Here is a 20367-nt window from a genome sequence, read left to right as displayed (position 1 = left end):
GGGATTGTATGTCATCTTTATGTGTACATTTATTTTGAAATGTGACGCTAGTAATGCTAGATGTTATGTGGAATCGAATACCTTGTCATGTTAAAGTCACTGATGTTGACTGCCTAATCTAAGCCAATTTGGTGAATGTGTCGTCGAGTTGTTTGATATAAAATTATTGGCTCACAGTATATTCTGCATTCAACCGTGTGATGCAGTTACAACAGTGAATCTGGATATTTTATTGTAAGCAATCAACACTACAAAAGTACAAATACTTGATTATTTATGCTAATTATTATTCTGAATCTTCCCAATAAGAGGTATTGTAAATTGAATTCTATTATAGCTAGGTAGGTAACAATGAAATTGAAATACACAAACTTCCCAAATCTAATTGTTATGCAAATAAATGTCCTAAAGAATTCTACAACAGTGGCATTTGTGGCAATATAGATTCAGCTTTCTAATATATTTCTACATAAAGTGGAAGGGAATTATCAACCGTTGCTGTAGGAAAGGGGCTATGCCTTACGCTCCTTTTGGTCTGGCAGATCAATCTGAGTACATCCTGCCATCTCTCTGTTAGAATTTTAGGATAGATTTGTGTAAAGTTGCTACAAATATTTAATCCTACGTTTACGTCCTCTGGTTTTTTTGAAAGCTAAAACTTTTGGTGTAAATACGCACAAGTTTGCTTGTTTGAACTTTGGATATGCTAAATTGTTATAACTATTTAGGATGCCATTTAGAATAGGAAAGTTACAGCTCTTCCACCATGCTCGAAATCATCTTGTAGCCATTGATTCACTACTACATATATAAGATTTAGTAACACTTCAAAATTGTAACTAAATCAAAAACAACTGTTACTATTTAGATCTTGTAACATTTGACAAATGTTAGGTAAAGCCCGTGTTACTAAATGATTTCAGTAACATTTGAGAGTAAAACTTGCAGCACCTAAAAATTGTTACTCATTTAGTAGCTAATTAGTAGCAAATTTGTAGCCAATCTATAGCTAACAGTTTAGGTTGCAATTGCAGAAATTCTGTTACATAAATGTTACTAATTTGAAGCTAATTGGTAGCCAATCTGTAGCTAACAGTTTTAATTGGAATCGCTGAAAATTCTGTTGCATAAATGTTACTTAATAGTGAAGACTGGGTAGATCAATCAGTAAAACACAAACAATTGATTCAATCTCAAATTCTTATTAATATTAAGATCACTATACATAAATTGAAATCAATTCCTAATATAGACAAACTGTAGTTAAAAGCACCAAAAGTATCAAGGAGAAATTCATCTATCAAATCATCTGCAGCAACAAGCACATCTTTGAGCCTTGTAACCCAGTTTTGTACACAAAGACTTTTCTCTTGTTTGTTCTCAGCATCAAGGAGCGCAGCTCTGATGGATTCAACTGTCTTCGTAAGACTTTCTAATTCATCTTTCACATTATTAATCCTTCCAAATTCACGTAAGGCAACAGAAGCCAACCTATGAAAAGAAAAATGTCAGCAAACAAGCTTGTATTATATATATCATTGGTTTAACTAGTTTAACTTTAAAAGAAGAAAAAAATTGATAAAGGGTTGAAAATGAATTAACCCGTTAATGAGGCTTTGAGCAACACCGTGTGGAATTTGTTCAGCCATCCTTCAAAAACGTAACACAAGGAAATTAGGCTCAAAAGCCAGCAATGCAAGACATTTTTTATTCTAGTAACTAATTGAATCAATATCATATTTTTTATTCTAGTAACTAATTGAATCAATATCATGGTTATTACCCCACTAAGCAACTTTGAAATAATGAGCTCTATAGCTGTCAGCTCTTAGTACTTCATTTGATTGCACCAGATACCATGATAATCCGATCGATGGTTCCAGGGAAGAATACATATTCTGATATTGTGCTATGTTAATTAATGCTCACAAAATAAGTATAGACAGACTATGAAAAATTACAGATATAGATATATCAAATCATGAACTCGGGAAACAGTCTAAATGGTTCTACAAATTCAGAAAACCAATAATTTTTGTAGCAGGAATGTTATAAAAGTTTACCTCCAAATCGCCAATGTTCAGCTCATCAACTAATTAAGTCAAAATTCTAACAACCTCAAAATCCTTAATGGCAGTCTGGCTTAAAAAGCAGAAATCTAGATTCATGAACAACTTGTTTCACTTATAGAGAAAAAAATGTTGAAAAATTTCATTTATTTGAATGCTGTAAAAAAATATTTCTCCCAAATATTCTTAAAACAACTTAAGTAGTTAAGAAGTAAATAACCGATAAAACCTTATCAGCAATATCATAAACCAACTTTATTTCTCCATATTTTCCTATGAGAGCTTCTCTCAATTCAAAGACAGGTGTATGCAAGGTTGTGGCGCCATGTCTCTCAAAAACTTCTACCATTACTGAAAATGCTTTCTTTCTAATAGTCATTTGTTCTTTAGCGAAATCATGTGTCCCCTAAATAATTAGAACTTACAATGATCTATGTTACTGTGAAGTGTCAAGCAAGCTATTTTCTTGTAATAGACTCAAGCTGATAAATAGAATAAACTCATTAATAATTATTCATGTGACAGAGTGGATCAAATATAATACTCACAAGTAACTTTGATGGTAGGAATAGGGAAACATCTATTGATATATCTTCCCAACGCAGGACATGCCAAAATCACATATACTTTCACCAAATAGATGACTTGTACCTCTTTTTCTGAATCCTGCAAAAAACTAGCAGACATATTAGTAAGTAATAGCAATATATTAAACTAAAGCATAGGAAAACTCAAGAAAAACAACATGTAAAAATTAATGAACTAAGGGAGGGAGAGAAAAATGTCATGACAGTTGTAGTCTAAGGAAGGGAAGAATGGTACCTCTAGGCTACAAAACAAGTCCCTGGCAGAAAGGACTCAAACAAGCATTGATTCACAAAGAATGCAGTATCTCATTTCATTGGCTTAGCGACACCAAGACTGAGATTGAAATTGAACTGTTTTATCAATCACTTCATGACAATGGAACATTAACATTTGCAATATTTGCAAATAACTTGGAAAGAAAGATGAGCATTGGACCATGCACATAGTAAAAGGAATCATTTTAAAACCAATCAAAGTGGAAGTTTATACCTCAGATGCCACTGTTCCCATCTTGGTGCAAGCCATCAATCACGCTTGAAGTCATTGGCAGATCTGCAAATAATTCAAAAACAAAGATTAAGCCACCTAATATGGTAGATTAAATGGTAAACAACAAAACACAATAGTCTCAAAAGGCAAAACATAATTTAGGAACAAATAGCTTCCTTAGGCATCATAATCCCAATTGAGAAATCTATAAATAAGTAAATAAGCATATGTTTTTACAAAAAGTTCTACTTCTACCATCCAGTCCTCTTTCCTAAATAAGCACACAATTGCAAAACATAGTCAAATTTCATTGCGTCAAATTATCGAACACCTGATAGGCAGCACAATAATACCTTGCTAAAGAATAATGAACAAGCTTCAACTGCAATTGGAAGTTCAATGTCGCTGCATTCTTGATGCTCTGATGGCGGTGGTTACCGAATTCGATAAAATCTCAATTACATCAAAAATCAGAATCAACTTAACTTAGAAAATGTCAACTGCATCAAATCAGAATCAACTTAACCTAGAAAAGTAAATTTCTTAACCAAAGTTAATAATCAACTTAAAATCAAATCAAATCAAATAAACCTAGAAATATCAAGTTATAAATTGGATTTATTATCACATCACCTTAACTTAAACATCAAAAATTACCTCATCAAATCAGAAGAATTAACCCAAAAAATCCAAATTCTTACTCAGCGATTGGAACAGAATGAGATTGCGATGAAGAAGTTAACCAGAACAATTTCGATGAAGGGATTGCGAAGAGGAGCGATTGTGATGAAGATGTGAGTGTGATTGAAATGAAACTGATGAGGAGATGTCATGAAGAGATTTTGATTAAGCAATTTTGACAAAGCGATTTTGGGATAAAGTGATTCTATGAGAGAGATATCTGAAATGAAAAATAAAGTTCTATAAATCTATAAAAGTTAAACTAATTAAATAGTATTAAAAAACCTTTTTCGGGTGAAATAAATCTGAAGTTTAAATGTTATTTTTATAATATTGAAAAATAATTGTTGTAGTGATGTAACACTTTTTAAAAAATGTCACATATAAGATGTTGCAAAAGGTCATATGTGTAGTAGTGATTATGGGAACTCGTCCTCATCTCATTTGTCCTTCTTTAGAATTTGATTAGGAAAATGGCTCAGGCATAGGATGCATGTTTGTGAGTGTGTATTCTACTTTGATTAGGGACCGAGGGAGTAATTAATCTGGTCTCTTGTTCGTCCACCGGCACATGTTCATTGTGGACAGAAACGATCATAAAAACCCTTTGATTACCAAGCTTATCCTCATCTATGTTTTTCTTTTGAATTTGAATTAGCACATGGAACATGGCATTGGATGCTTGTTTGTGAGTATGGTGCACATTCTATTTTTGATCCAGTCTCACTCACATTACCCAAAAAAAAAAATCATACATATCAATTTTGTTATGCTTGCTACAAAACAAACAAAAAATCAAAATCTCATTTTCTTCTCCATTCTCACCTAATCTCTGCCTCTCTTCTACTAACTTCTTCACCAAAAAGTGGTCTATAGTGTGAATAAGGAGTTGATTTGATATATTTGTTAGTTTGTTCCTAGAAATAAGGACATAAATCAAAAATTGATTTGTTTCCATTATATGTAATTATGTAGTGTAATTATATGTATAGCCTTGTAACCTCTATATATACACAAGGAATAACAATGAGAAAGGCATCAAGCCATTATTTGTGACATATAGCCTATAATTCTACTAGTATAAAAACACTTGTTCCTCTCAATACACCACCATATCAATAAAAGAACTCCACCACTTCAGCCAAAATAAAATCTTCATTCTATCTCTTCCTTCTTTGTTAGAAGATCAAAATATTTCTGTTTGCGGAGTGCATCATACTTCATTACTTTTCTCTTTGCTTAGTTACCAACTCAATTGTTCTAATAAAATCGTAATTTGTATTCCCATTTTTAGATCGGAAAATGTTGCAACTTCTGGACTCGTAGGGTTTCAAAATTTCTCCTTCGCAAATTTCAAACCTATGCATGCTTCTTTGGTCAAACAGAAAAGGACCTATACATGATGTAAAATGTTGTTGGCGGAGCCCAGACTCAACATGATAAAATTATTTTTTGAAAAACACCCTAAATGATAATTTGTTATGTTTGTTTCTTGACGTTCATATCAACTTTTTAGTGTTATTTATTGACTTTGAGAAACATTGGATTTGGATTAATAATTTTTTTTTTTGCACTGTTTATTACTCAACAATAACTTTAGTGAAAAGCTAAAATCCACTTTCGTGTGTGGGTTTTACTCACATTTTTAGAAGCTTCTAACTTTTAGAAATGTAAACTAACTTTTTTCCTACGTGAGGTGAGAATTGAGAATGGCATGACCAAAAATTATTCCACATAGGAATTGAACTCGGGTTCTCTTAAACGATTTATCCTTAATGAATTATCTCATTAACCACATGAGCTCATTCGCTTGGTTTGCAATGCAAACTATCTTTGGTTGCCTTGTGCTGTGTTGTTTTCTTGTTGTGCATTTTTTTATGGTTGATGCGTGAAGGATTTCTTTGGTGAAACATATTTGTCAAATACAATTAACTTTGATATGCATAGTCTACTTAGTGGAGTGTATGGGCAAGGTTTCCTCGATAAGCCTGAAAGAGATATAACTTTACAATACTACATTCGTCAACAAAAAATTTCACAATGTGCGACCGCTCATTCACGGTTAAAGCAGGTCGAAGATATTTTAGATGGACATAATGAGTGACTTTAATAATACTATACTTTCCAAAGTTGAAAAATTCTAGCTCTTCGAAGTTGAGAAAGCAAACAAAGCTTAGAATCTTATCCACATTGTCAACTATGTATTTCGTTGTTGAATTATCCTGATACAAAAGTGGTTGTTTTTCGTGCGGGCTCATGATTTATCGTGATTAGAGTAGTTCTAGCAACACTCTATTTTCAACACTTTCTCTACCACTCACTTTTTTAATGGCTTAAATCATGACGAGTCGCATGCTTTGGGAATGGATTCCACTCAAAGTGGTGGGTCATACAATGGTTTCATGCAATAAGAGAATGAATGTTGAAGAGAGTGTTCCTATCATTCCTCTTTTGATTAAGTGAAAAGAGGGAAGTTATAGGAAGACAATTGAGAATTGGATTTAGTTAGAAAATTAATGCATATTGAGACACCATAATGTTTCTTTCAATACTAAGAATCTAATGCATTGCGTCCCCATTCATGTAACAAATAAAATACTAAAGAAATTATAAACCATTCTTCGGTCAAATGAGCATTACTCAACCAAATACATTGTGCATTGGAGTATATTGAAGCTTCAACTAATGACATTTTTACACTAGTATGTCTACAATTAAATTTCTCCAACATAATTCTTTATCTATCTACTGCTATCATAAGAAATGTAATGCTATAAGCTTAGACTCGCATCCAATTATTGATTTTAGTAAATATCTAATGTCAAGTTTGAAATTTTTGAAGAATGATTGGGAGTTTAGAAGGGAGGAGAAGAAATGGCTTTGGGGGACTTAAATATTTTGGTGGACACAATTTCATTGTGGACTGAAGCTATCACAATAACCCTTTGATTAGGAAAACTCATTCTCATCTCATTTGTCCTTCTTTTTAATTTCATTAGGCACATGTATGACTCATGACATTGGATGCTTGTTTATGAGTATGCAAATTCTATTTTTGAACCGTTTTTCTTATACTTTCCCTCACACTCATATATTACCAAAGAAAATCATGCCTATCACATGTGTTCTGCTCGCAACCAAACAAACACTTCATAAAAAAAAAAACTCATTTTTTTGTTCCCAGTACAGTTAGTTGGCATTTTCTTCATAAAAATGTGGCATATAAACTCTAGACTTCTACATCTACTGATATAAAAATAGGAGAGGGAAGGAAGGGTAGAGAAGAATAGTAGCAAAAAGAACAACAGTTGTTCATCTAAAACACCACATCGATAAAAAAAAAAAAACAGAGACTCCACCGCTTAAATTGTGGATCCTCCTTGTTTAGCCGCACACCGCCACCGTCAAAGAATCCAACGACCTCCATGTCCATTGTCTTTCTTTTTCCTTCGTTCTCCAGTTTGCTTTCTCTACATCTTGGGTTTTATTTCTTACCTTTTCTCTTTGACAAAATTACACAATTTGTATTTTAATTTAGTTGCAATAACCCTGTATAAAATGTCAACAACAATATCCTTCTTTATAATTTTTTTATAAAATTAAATAAAATAAAAAATCATCAAACTCATAAACACACTCAACTATTCATCTTGCAAACATAGGAACTCATGTTTTATTGAAAAAATCACATAAAAAATGATACAATATCGACATTTTATAATACAAGAAATAAAAAAAAACATATATTTTCATTACGAGCATTAAAGTTAGTTAGCACACTTTTGATACCCTTTTTTTTTTTTTTTTTTTTTTTTAAAGTTTTTGTATCTCTATTTTAATATTTATCTTTGTAATCTTCTATTTCATCCTTTTCTAACTCTTGATCATCGCTACATTTTATAGTCAACTTTAATTATGTCTCTAAATTATTAATGATGTGTTAGAGCATATGTAGACAAGTCACTAATTTAATATGTCCACATGTTTTCTGTCACACCATTAATAATTTAGACACATGATCAAAATTGACCTTTCTATGGAGTGTGAATCAAAAGTTAAAAAAGATTGAAATAGGAGATGAAAAAGCTAAACTCTTATATGGGAATCAAAACTTCATAAAGACTAATAAAAGACTGTTGCATAACATTACATGAATTATATAAAAAAATAAATACATTTATAATGTTGTGAAATGTTTAAATATATTAAATAAAATATATCAACATTAATGTAGTATTTTTATTAAATATTTGTTTATTTTATATGCATAAACCCGTTATATATTTACATCGCGCCACCTGTGGAATTTAAGTATTTATATATGCGGAAACAAATTTTTATACCACAATTTGAGAAAGTCGATAATATGAAATTTTGAAAACTCATGAGTATTTTTTATCTCTCTACAACAACTTTCTCTTTCCCTTGTCTCATTTTTTATATTTTACTTCTTTGAAGAAATTAAAAGAAAAAAAAATCAACTTTTCTTCAAAATGTATGTAAGCATATAGTCAACATTTCATTTTTTTTTTATTATAAAATAACAATTACCAATTAACATATTATTTTCCTTAAAAAAAATTTAACATATTATTTAACAATTACAAATTGATATAATGATGCGATTTTTGATTTTTGTTCACCAAGAATGGTAGTTATTTCCAAATAACAAAGGGATACAAGAATAACACCTATATTCTCTTGTGGATGCATGAAATATGAACTTAGAGTATCAGTTTGGTAACCTTTATTCTTGGCAATAGAAACAACGTATCCACCATTAATGCTTTCAAAAGAACTTGCAATGGACATGTTGATTCAAAAAAGATGAAATTGTTGGATTATGTGGCTCTCATTCAATTACTTCATCTATAAGCTACTTGTAGTCAAGTCCTTAATTGTGAAGTTTCCTTTTGTGTCTTTACGGCTCCTTATCCCTTAGTGGTTAAGGTTTGTCTCCAAGCTTTACATGTCACATATGTTGCATGCTTCACACCTCCTACTTACTTGCATATGCTTTACACCTCCTACTTGCTTGCATATGCTACTTGCTTCACCATTAAGAATTGTGGAATGGAGGCTATATATACAGCAATCACATGTCGTGAATGATCATGAAAAAACCAATTACAAACACACTTTGTAACATACACTTGGGTGTATTTTTTGTGAGAATTCTTGTTCCATTTTAGAGAGTATTTTAGGAAATATTGAGTGAAAATATTATCCTTTGTCCTCATCACTATAAGAGGACTTGTTGTACTCTTTTCTTTTACATAGTGGAACTTTATTCGTGACCGTCCATGGTTTTTTACTTCTCATATTGAGGAGTTTTCAACGTAAATCTTGTGTGTTAATTTCTCTTGTTATTTTACTTACTTCTCTTTAATTCTCAATAGCATCGATCTTGTGCTTCCGCATTGCGTTGATACCTTAACAGAAATAACACAACCAGAAAAGAAAATTGGTGGAAGGAAGAAAAAACCATTAGAAAACACGTTTCTAACAGAAAATCAGAGAGAAAAGAAAATTAAGGATAAGAATAATAGAAAAACGAATTAATTGATAAATGAATTTGATAGAAATATAAAGAAAAAAGAGAAATTATGGAGATGATATACCATATCCGACTGGTATAGAATGTTAAGATGTAATCTCAAACAGTAAAAACTAAGATTGCAATGTGCATAGATTTAAAGAAGACAAAGAAAGTGTGAACAAGGAATTTCATTATTCAGAAAATGTAAGTATTATAAATTTACAATGAAACACCAGCTTTATATAGTGTAATCAAAAACTCTAACTAAATTACTGTTGCTAACTAACTAGACCTAAAAAATGAAACTAACTAATTATGTTACAACGATTAAGCTAGTTATGTTCTACAGTTACTTGCTACACAAGTAACAATTACATCTTTTTTTTTTTTTTTTTATAGTCTAGTAGTCCAGTGGCTAGAGCTCACACAATTAAAATGTGGAGAAATGGGATGTCCGAGGTTCGAACTCTGACCCCTGTATAAATTATGCAATGTCCATGCCAATTGAGCTAAACTCACGGGGACTCATCTCAAGTTAATTATCCTTTAAGAAAACTATTTGTTGCACTCTTATTGATGGATATTGAAATCATACAATACTTCGATATTACTTGACCCTTTTACCTGAAAACTCATTTTTTTTTCAAAAAAAAGAAATCTTGTCTATTGTCTATATCCCATGTGTTTTGTTCGCTAGCAGACAAACACTACATCAAAGACTCATTTTCTGTTTTGGTTTCGAAGTTAGCTCTACCTCTACCAAATACACGATACACATTTTATTTTGGCATTTTCTTCATTAAAAAGTGGTGTTCAACCTAGATATGTATATATTTATTAGTGAATGTCCATCTAACTTCCACTTCCACTAGTGAGTGGATTGTAATATGATCATTCATTTATATATATGTGTCCTATAAATAGAACCTATATTACAATGTAATGACACACTTATTAAGTAATAAAATATGCTATAATATTCTCTCTTTATTCCTTTCTCTGTATTCTTATATATTTTACAATATCTTGCAATACTTTAGATCAATTTCATAACACTAGATATTATTTACTAGTATAATAAAAGGTGCAATAAAATTTTGTATTGGGATTACTAGCCTATCTGATTGCATACATGACTGTTGCGTTTCCTGGCATGTTCCCTGCTTTCCAAGATTCTTTTTAGAATGTAAGTTATTGTTCCACAAATCGAGTGTTAACTTGTAAACTCGCACGAGTTTACGTTTTTAGATGACAAAAACGTGTTAACTCGGAGATAAACTCGGTTTTTGATGAAATCGGAAAGTTTGACGAGTTTGACCGAGTTAACACGTGTTAAACTCGTGTAAACTCGGAGTAAACTCGTCCGAGTTTACTTTTGAATTTTTTTACTTTTTATTTTGGTTATTTTTTTTGTCTCGTTTTCTTTCAAAATCTAATTCTTTTTTCAATGTCAAGGTGCTTGGTTATTTTGGTTAAAATAACTCATTTTTTCCATGCTTGTTATGTACAGAAGGTACGCCAATGCGTAACAATGACATACATTGAATTTTAGGGAATGCATTCAGAAGCTTGTTATTATTGATTGATTTGAAATCATTCAAACATATTACTTGCTCAAGTATTTAAATGAGAAAATGGAACAATTGAAGTTAAAAGTTACAACTGAAGATGAAACAGAGTTTAAATGTACAATAATTTTTATTTTTTATTGTTAGAGTTTATTATTTAAATGTGGTTCATTGATTATGTTTTGTTTAAAGGGTTAATTAAGTTTTTAGTCCCTATAAATATTCAGAATTTTGTTTTTAGTCCCCACAAAATAAAATCACACTTTTTAGTCCTTATAAAATTTTCCATCAATATTTTTAGTCCTTATAAAATTTTTCATAAGCATTTTTAGTCCCTATAAAATTTTTCCATCAGCATTTTTAGTCCCTAAAATGCTTAAGGAAAATGTCACAGGAACTAAAAAGTGTGATTTTATTTTATAAGGACTAAAAACAAAACTGTGAATATTTATAGGGACTAAAAACTTAATTAACCCTTGTTTAAATATTAGCTTACATATAATATATATATATATAATAAATTTTATATAATTTTAATTTTAGGTAAACTCGTACGAGTTTACGATTCGAGTTTACATAGCTAAAACGAGTTGAGGTAAACTCTCGAATTGGAAAAGTTTGGGAAATGCTTTGAAGCCTCTCAAAATCTGAAAGAAGCAGGTTATGATTTTATTAGTTTATTTGTCAATTTCAGCTAAACATGATTGAATCTCAAGATATCTGTGACCTTACTCCCCTTCATCATCCCCTCTGGAAAAAAAAGTAATATCAGCAAATTATTTTGAAACGGGACACTAGTAATGCTAGATGTTTTCTGGAAATGGATACACCGCAGTAATTGCATTTTTGACCGCCTGATCTTACTGATTTGGCAAAGGTGTAATCTAAGTTGTCTGATATCAAATCATTGATTATCTGATGGAGTTACAATAGTGAATTTAGATCATGTTATGTTAAGCAATCAACACTTAAAATATTTGATTATTTGTATTTGTTAATGCGACAACGGAGGGTTAGTACTTGTTAATTCATCATCACAAATATCAAAGCGAAGCATCGAAAGAAGAAGTTTTTATATTGGAACAAGTGAAATTAGACAAGGATTGCGAAACATGATAATAGTCTAGCAAACCTTGAGACAATAAAATTTCGTTCTTCAAGGATTCCAATAGCAATCAACCATGAGAATAGGCGTGGTTGCTAGAGGAAAACACTCACTGAAACCGAAAGGAGATGTGATAGGCTAAAGAGAAACTTGTCTTTAGAAAATAGGTCCAACATAAAATTCTAGGTTTAGGGTTTGGATTGTGAAGGATTTGTCACCATGACGAACCAATAATCTCAAGGCACCTTTTTATTATTATTGTTATTTCCCATTTAAAACAAAATCCAAACTTTTCAACTCAAACTCTTTTCTAATCATTGTTGAAAGTTAATTGAATTCATAACTCCATGTCGGAACGATATCTTTATTACTACATCAGTAAACCGTGCACTTGCGGATTTACTACATCACTATCATCCATGTTATAGCAACTCAACATAGAAGCGATCGAACCTCTTAATGGTCCGATTTGTCAAAACACCGCTGCAGAATGAATACCTAGGAAAGGGTCTTGCTAGCAAGGATCTGATGCCAAGACGAATGAAAGTATGGAACTTGGAACTGGGCGAGGTGATATCTCTTTTTGAACTGACTCAATGGAGATTTACTGGAAATTTTTACCAAGTTCTTGATTGTGCCAATGTCCTATAATTAGGCATACTGGTGTATAAGTGTCATGAGAATAATTCAGAAAGATGGAAGAAAACTATGTAGTGGATAAACTGGATATCAGCTAAGAAGGAAGAGAAAAACAATTTCACGTCAATTCCTTATTAGTGAAACAATTTCTTTCATATTTCTGCAAACACTTTTATTGATATTTATGAGATAACGTGACATTTTTTTATTCAAATTTTAACAAAATACTCCAAGTTTTCACACTTGCGTAAAGAAATACATTTACGGAAGAGTAAAATCTTATAGCATTTTTATTTACTGTGTTGATATTTATTACATGTCATCTATAAAACATTAAGAAATGATTCAAAAAAAATGAATACAGAAATTGTCGCCTTAAGAGAATTAGGATGATTTTATATGCGCACCTTGAAACAATATTTTGTAAGTTCTTGTCAAATAGTTCAAGGGTTTCTATGCAGTAGTTATAACATATTAGCTACCTATGAAAAACTGAATTCAAAACTTGTATGCAAGAAGAACGAAAACCATTAATTGCAGTAAATATTTAAAGCAAATAACTTTATTCATTATAACTTAATGTAACGTTGAAATTAAATCAAATTATTTTTTGTTGGAGACTGACTCTAAGCTAGTGGTGATGGTGGCATTTTCTAATGATTCTTTTGAACAAGCATTTTCTAACGATTCTATTGTACCTTACAATTTAAGTAACTGATAGTTTAATTGTAAAAAGTTACTTTTTTTTTTTTTGGTTTCCCATATCTATAGAAAGGGAAATCAACGTGCTGATTCCTTGCAAACATACTCCCTCCGTTTTTTAATATAACTAAAATTGACTTTTTAAGTTCATTCATTTAATGATGTATGTAGTCAATATTATGAACCACACATCATTAAATGAATAAACCTAAAAAATTAATTTTGCTTATATTTAAAAACGAAGGGAGTAAGTTTGTCATTGCAAACCATTTTGCTTATATTTAAAAACGAAGGGAGTAAGTTTGTCATTGCAAGGTTTGTTTGTTTGGGAAACAGTGCCTCATTTTCTTTCCAGTCAAGTTGTTAAGGAAAAGCTTAGTATGCCAAGCTTTAGGTTTGTTTTCTTATGAGAGTTTTAATAGGTTTAAAATCTCATCATACTTGTTTTATGAATGGTGTTGGAACCCAAGAAAGTGCTTGTGTAGGTAGTTTTTTGTAGGGTGTTGTGGTTGGGTTGTAGGCGTGTTAGCAGGCCCTGTAGGTGTGTTGCCTTCTGTTTTTGTTTTGCCTTGCCTCTTTGGTTTAAGGAATAGGTATTGGGAAAAGTCCAAGTCCCACATCGGATAGATAAGACTCTTGATAAGAGTTTATATCGAGGAGGCAATCCTCACTTTAGAAGCCGGTTTTGTAAGGATGAGTTAGACCCCAAATTTCAACAATAGGTGTTGCTTAGCTTGTCTTATGTATTTAGGTGGCTTTGCTGCCTGCTCCTGTTATGTTTTAATAGGTTTCTTGTACTGGTTTTAATATATTGGTTGTTCAGAAGAAGAAAAAAAATCTCGGGGCAAGTCTCACCTTACAAGCCGATTTTGTAAGGATGAGTTAATTAGACCCCAAATTTCAACAATAGGTGTTGTTTAGCTTGTCTTATGTCTTTAGGTGGCTTTGCTTCCTGCTCCTGTTATGTTTTAATAGGTTTTTTGTACTTGTTTTAATATATTGGTTGTTCAGAAGAAAAAAATAATCTCGGGGCAAGTCTCACACTAGTATGAAAAACTTGGAAGTCTCACCAGAAAACTGACGTGAAAAGAATTTCTCATAAACTAAATATTTTGATCACGTTAATTAAAACCACAAAAGATAAATCTCAAGGATATATATATTTTTATTACATCTCAACCGATCTTTTTTTATTACACCTCAACGGATCTTTTTAATCACAAGGAGCTTTTCACGTAATTGTACTTGACGGGCAAGAAAATAAAGGCCAAAAGATTAAATCTTAACGAGATCTTTGTGTTATATATACTAGCATGTTAGTTATTTGATTATATATATGTATCTTCCTCGTAAGTCTTAAATATCCTCTTACAAGACTTTGATCTTGTGTAGCTGGAAAAAAAAATCATCTTGTTCACTTTTTTTCTTCTTCCAGTTGCAAGTTTTTCTTTTTGTGTTAGAATTTTAAATTATTAGAGTTTGTTTCTACCGTTGACTTCAAACATTTTAGTGTGGAATATAAAAGGAATTTGTGGTGAAGGCAAATCCTCTATGATTAAAAATGTTCTCAAAGATACTAAATCGATTATCGTTGGTTTAGTCGAAACAAAATGTGGTCAAGACAACTTTGCTGAAACAAAACTTTATGAATGGTTGAAAAATTCTACCTCCATGGGATGTGAACATTTTCCAGCGACAATATCAGAAGTTAAGGGCCAAGGAAGAAGTGGAGGTTTTTGATATTAGCTTTGGACACTCGTTATTTCAAGAAATCAAAGTGCTTTATGGATGATAGGAGATATATCTTGGTTGATGGAGAGTTGTTTCTTGAAAAAAGTACAACGCCTATTCCTATATCTTTTTTGTTGATTTATGGATCAATGACTGTCGAGGAAACACAAATATTACGCAGCTTAAGAAGACAATTTCATCTCCTTTGATAATGTTCGATGATTTTAATGAAATTTTAAAACCCGAACAAAGAAAGAATAATAATGAAGGGATTACGATGAAAGATTTCAATTGTAAGCCCCCTCTTCTTGTATGTTTTTGTCTTTTAATTGAAGTTTAAAGGTCTATAGCCCCCTGTTACCTCTTTCTGTAAACAAAATGTGACGTTGAAATTCAACAAAAGAAATAGAATTTGAGAAATGCTAATTAGTACCCACTATACTCTTTAAAACATGTAATAATAAATTTTTATGAAAATTCGTGTATTCGATGCATTGTTAGTAGTAATATTTGACTATTTGAATGAATTTTTTTTAAATTTGGCATAATGCTATGAAGCACTCAGACCCATAAAATGTTATACAAAAATGAAGGCAATATTAAGCTATGAAAAATTAAAAATAGAGAGGGTAACAACAATAACATAGAATGAAACTATTTTAAATTATCAATAACGTGTGTGTATATATATATATATATAAATAAAAATGATAATTTCATTTTTACAATATAATTTAAATTATCAATAAATTAGTTAAATGTTATTAAAATAAGAAAAATCTGAATAATAGGAACAATATTAAACATTATGAAAATCCATTTTTGACTTTATATAAAAACATAGAAAAATGCTTGATAGCACGACAGAATAACATGCATGAATGCACACGACATATTTCAAACCATTTGATGAAATGTTTTTCATTTTATTAATTATTTATTCTATGCCATTTTGTTTGCCTTCCGCATGATTTGTGTGTCGTGTATTGTCGTGGGGATAAAGAGTCGTGTTGTATAGCACTTCTCAAAAACATATTGTATTTTAGTGTAACATTATTTTCCTTCCAATTTAACCATACTTTTATTTATGTTATCAATTATTATTATTTGTTAATAAAAACAATAAATTTGTTATGTCAACATTCGTCTTAACGCTAGTTCTAGGCTATTATTTTTCCAAAAAGTAAAGCTAGCATGTTATTTTTATTTTCCGATTTAATCATTTTTGTTCTAAAATGTCTATATTGTATCATTTTTTATAGTATTTTTTTCAATGAATCTGAGTTTTTAAGTGTGTATGATGAAGATTTGAGTTTGTTGATTTTTTTATTATTTTAGTTTTTTATTTTTTTTTTATAAAAAGGGATAACGATGTTTACATTTTATAACATAAGGATTGAATCGAAATAAACAAAAAAAGAACATAAGTGTGACATGCCATTATGTTAAACGACGAATTGTGTAATTTTGCCAAAAGGAAGAGGTAAGAAATAAAACTCAAAATGTACGTAGAGAAAGCAAACGTAAGAAAACAAAGGAAAAAGAAAGACAGTGGACGTGAAGATCGCTGGATCTTTGACTGTGGTGGTGCGCGGCTAAACAAGGAGGATTGGCAGTTTAAGTGGTAGAGTTTTTTTTTTTTTATTGATGTGGTGTTTGAGAGGAATAAGTGTGATTCTTTTTGCTACTCTTCTTCTCTACCCTTCCTTGCCTCTCCTATTTTTATATATATCAGTAGAATTCTAGAGTTTATGCCACATATTTATGAAGAAAATGCCAACTAACTGTGTTTGTTTGGTTGCGAGCAGAAGACATGTGATAGGCATTATTTTCTTGGGTGAGAAATGAGACGTAAGGGGAAGTATGAGAAAAACGGTTCAAAAATAGAATGCAATACTCACAAACAAGCCTCCAATGTCATGAGTCATGTGCCTATTCAAATTCAAAAGAAGGATAAATGAGATGAGAATGAGTTTTGCTAATCAAAGATTTATTGTGATAGCTCCAATCCACAGTTGACACGTGTTAATGGAAGGACTAATTTGAGACCTGTTAATTCCTTGGTTGCTAATTATAAATATTATTATTATTATTTCATCTATTTCAAAATAAGTGTTACTTGGAGATTAAGTCGGGTGCGAGCCCAAAACCTCACCTAAACCAAACCGCGGATGCTAGCATAAGGTCCAATTTCGTCGTCTTTACAAAATCAGTTTAATAATCAAGTGGTTTGTATGGCACACAACATAAACATAGCTTGATAAATAGATGGGATTAAAATTTGATAAATTATACTCCCTCCGTCCCAAATTGTATCAACTATCTTAATAATTACTATGTACTACTAAGTTCAATAGTACCATACACAAATCAACTTTGGATAGCTTATGATATTCCCATAATTCAGATTACACATAACCAATCAACCTGGTCATGGATAGAACTTCAAAGTTCAAACATGAAAAATTGTGGTTATTTTTTAATTTAAAATCATTTTTTGTTAATAAAAAAAATCAACATGAAGAGTATATGGTCAACATTCAGTCAATATTTGTTTGGGGACTACAAAATTAAAAACCGGGTAAATTAAGAGGGTCAAAATCACACATTTGAAACAATGAGGCTTAAAATTGCACCATTGGTAAACTAAGGGGTTAAAATGTATTTAAGTCTATTATTTTTGTAATATTATTTAAATTATTAATAAATTGGATAAACCTCATTAAAATAGAAAAAATCAGAACAATAGGAACAATATTAAGAATTATGAAAAACCTTTTTTGACCTCATATAAAAACATATTGTTTTTTAGCGTAACATTTTTTCTTTCAATTTAACCACACATTTCTTTAATTATTTTTGTTATCATATTGTACTTATTTGTTATTTAAAGGCTTGTCTTAATGCTAGTCCTATGTTATATCCGTTGCTCTTTATATTTTAATAATAATACATAAAAATATATTAAATTAATAACATCAAATCCTTATATTATAAACACTTAAATATAAATTAATATAAATTTTGCTATAAATTATGGCCCCACACCCGACTGAATGTCCAAGTTACACTTATTTTAAAATAGATGAAATAATAATAACATTTATAATTATCAATCGAGGAATTAAGGGGTGTCCTTCCATTAACACGTGTCCACTGTGGATTGGAGCTATCACAATAACCCTTTGATTAGCAAAACTCATTCTCATCTCATTTGTCCTTCATTTGAATTTGAATAGGCACATGACTCATGACATTGGAGGCTTGTTTGTCCTTCATTTTGAACCGTTTTTCTCATACTTCCCCTTACGTCTCATTTCTCACCCAAGAATATCATGCCTATCACATGTCTTCTGCTCGCAACCAAACAAACACATTTTTTGTTCTCAGCACACAGTTAGTTGGCATCTATATATACTACTATTAAAGTTGATGCCCTATAAATTTCCCATTTTGTCCCTAGGAGGGGTATTTTTGTAATTTTTTAATTGGTGGAATTGTGTTGTTGCCACCTCACCATTATATGGGTGCATTTCCCATTTTGCCCCTCACAATTTTTTAATTATTTTATAATTTTATATTTTTGATAACTTTAACTATTTTTCAATTTTTTATCCCAAATTCAGTTGCTTCTACATTGTCGTTGTAGAAGATTAAGGTATCGCTTGACCCGGTTTTTTTTTCAACTTTTCTACATTTTTAAGGAGAAGTTAGGTCAAACATAGTATCAATTAATTACTTACTAAAAAAAAGTAATTTTTTTGAATGCATAAAATTGAATGGAATGAGCTTTGGCCAAAAATTGTTGAATGTTACTTTAAAAACTACTTCTCGATAATTTATTTCACAAGCACCTCTTTTTAACTCACGCTGTTTACTTACTAAAAAAAAGTAATTTTTTTTGAATGCATAAAATTGAATTGAATGAGCTTTGGCCAAAAGTTGTTGAATGTTACTTTAAAAAAACTACTTCTCGACAATTTATTTCACAAACACCTCTTTTTAACTCACGCTGGGAACCTTTTCTTTTATTGTTTAATATTATATTTCAATATGTTTTTTTCCTTCCATTTAACTTTTTTTTGAACCGTTCAATTTAATTTTTTAAGGATGTTCCATTTAATTTTATTATCTTTTTATCGCTTATATATTTAATTTCAATATTGTTTAATCATCACAACTCTACAAATATTTTTATTCACGTTGTCATTAAATGATACCAAATATTTTATTTCCAATTTTTATGTTTTTAACTATTTTTCAATTTTTTGTCCCAAATTCAGTTGCTTCTACATTGCCGTTGTAGGAGAATAAGGTATCGTTTGACCCGGCTTTTTTCCAACTTTTCTACATTTTTAAGGAGAAGTTAGGTCAAACACAAACACAATATCAATTAAGTACTTACTACAAAAAGTAATTTTTTTTAATGCATAAAATTGAATGGAATGAGCTTTGACGAAAAGTTGTTGAATGTTACTTTAAAAAACTACTTCTCGACAATTTATTTCAAAAGCACATCTTTTCAACTCACACTGGGAACCTTTTCTTTTATTTTTTAATATTATATTTCAATATGATTTTTCGTTCCATTTAATTTTTTTTAAGGAGGTCCCATTTAATTTTATTACCCTTTTTTCAAAGGAATTTTATTATCTTTTTATCACTTATACATTTAAATTCAATATCGTTTAATCATCACAACCTCACAAATATTTTTATTCACGCTGTCATTTAATGATACCAAATATTTTTATTTTCTTTCTTCAACCTCGCAAATATATACGAACACACATATTAGCGCTTAGAGTAATACGTTATATGTGTCTGTTTTTTTGTTATGCTACTGCGTATAATTTTTTTTTGACGTTGCATAATGCGTATGATTATTTTTATTCTTATCTTCAAAAAAGGTCTAGATGCCTAGAAAAATTATACTTATATACATAGTTTTAAAACTCGGACCGGACCGGCCGGTTCGACCGGTTGAATCAGGAACCGGACCCCTAACCGGTCCGGTCTGAGTTTTGGATCGGTTGTGCAGGTAGCCCGGTGTGAACCGGTGCGACTCGGCCAGAACCGGTGAAAACCGGCGACCCAGCGGTTCTGTGAATCGGACCGGTTTCATTATCAAACAAATATTTTATTAAACAAGTTTTGTTAAAAAAGTGGCGCTTGTGAGGATCGAACAGGCAACCTTACATTTGATTCCCACATGCTTAACCACTGTAGCAGGCGCTTCATGTTGTTTAATTTTTC

At 30.9% G+C, this 20367-nt stretch overlaps 1 long non-coding RNA gene across 5 annotated transcripts; it reads right to left on the bottom strand.

Moving 5' to 3' along the window:
- Nucleotides 1-1160: 1160 nt before the first annotated feature.
- On the bottom strand, nucleotides 1161-4077 carry LOC25491612 (uncharacterized). Of its 5 annotated transcripts, none has more exons than XR_003011734.2 (8): nucleotides 3500-4077; nucleotides 3147-3209; nucleotides 2892-2990; nucleotides 2618-2735; nucleotides 2064-2158; nucleotides 1784-1898; nucleotides 1603-1650; nucleotides 1161-1491 (listed from the first exon to the last, which is right to left on the bottom strand). It is a non-coding gene; the product is annotated as an uncharacterized lncRNA (long non-coding RNA). The 5 variants fall into 5 exon arrangements; XR_003011733.2 differs by having other exon boundaries at nucleotides 1784-2158; nucleotides 3500-3672; nucleotides 3804-4074; XR_003011732.2 differs by having other exon boundaries at nucleotides 1784-2158; nucleotides 2618-2745; nucleotides 3500-4075.
- Between the last annotated feature and the right edge of the window lie 16290 nt (nucleotides 4078-20367).

The sequence above is a fragment of the Medicago truncatula genome, chromosome 4, assembly GCF_003473485.1.
Source record: "Medicago truncatula cultivar Jemalong A17 chromosome 4, MtrunA17r5.0-ANR, whole genome shotgun sequence".
NCBI lineage: Eukaryota > Viridiplantae > Streptophyta > Magnoliopsida > Fabales > Fabaceae > Medicago > Medicago truncatula.
This window is presented reverse-complemented; position numbering and strand designations above follow the sequence as displayed.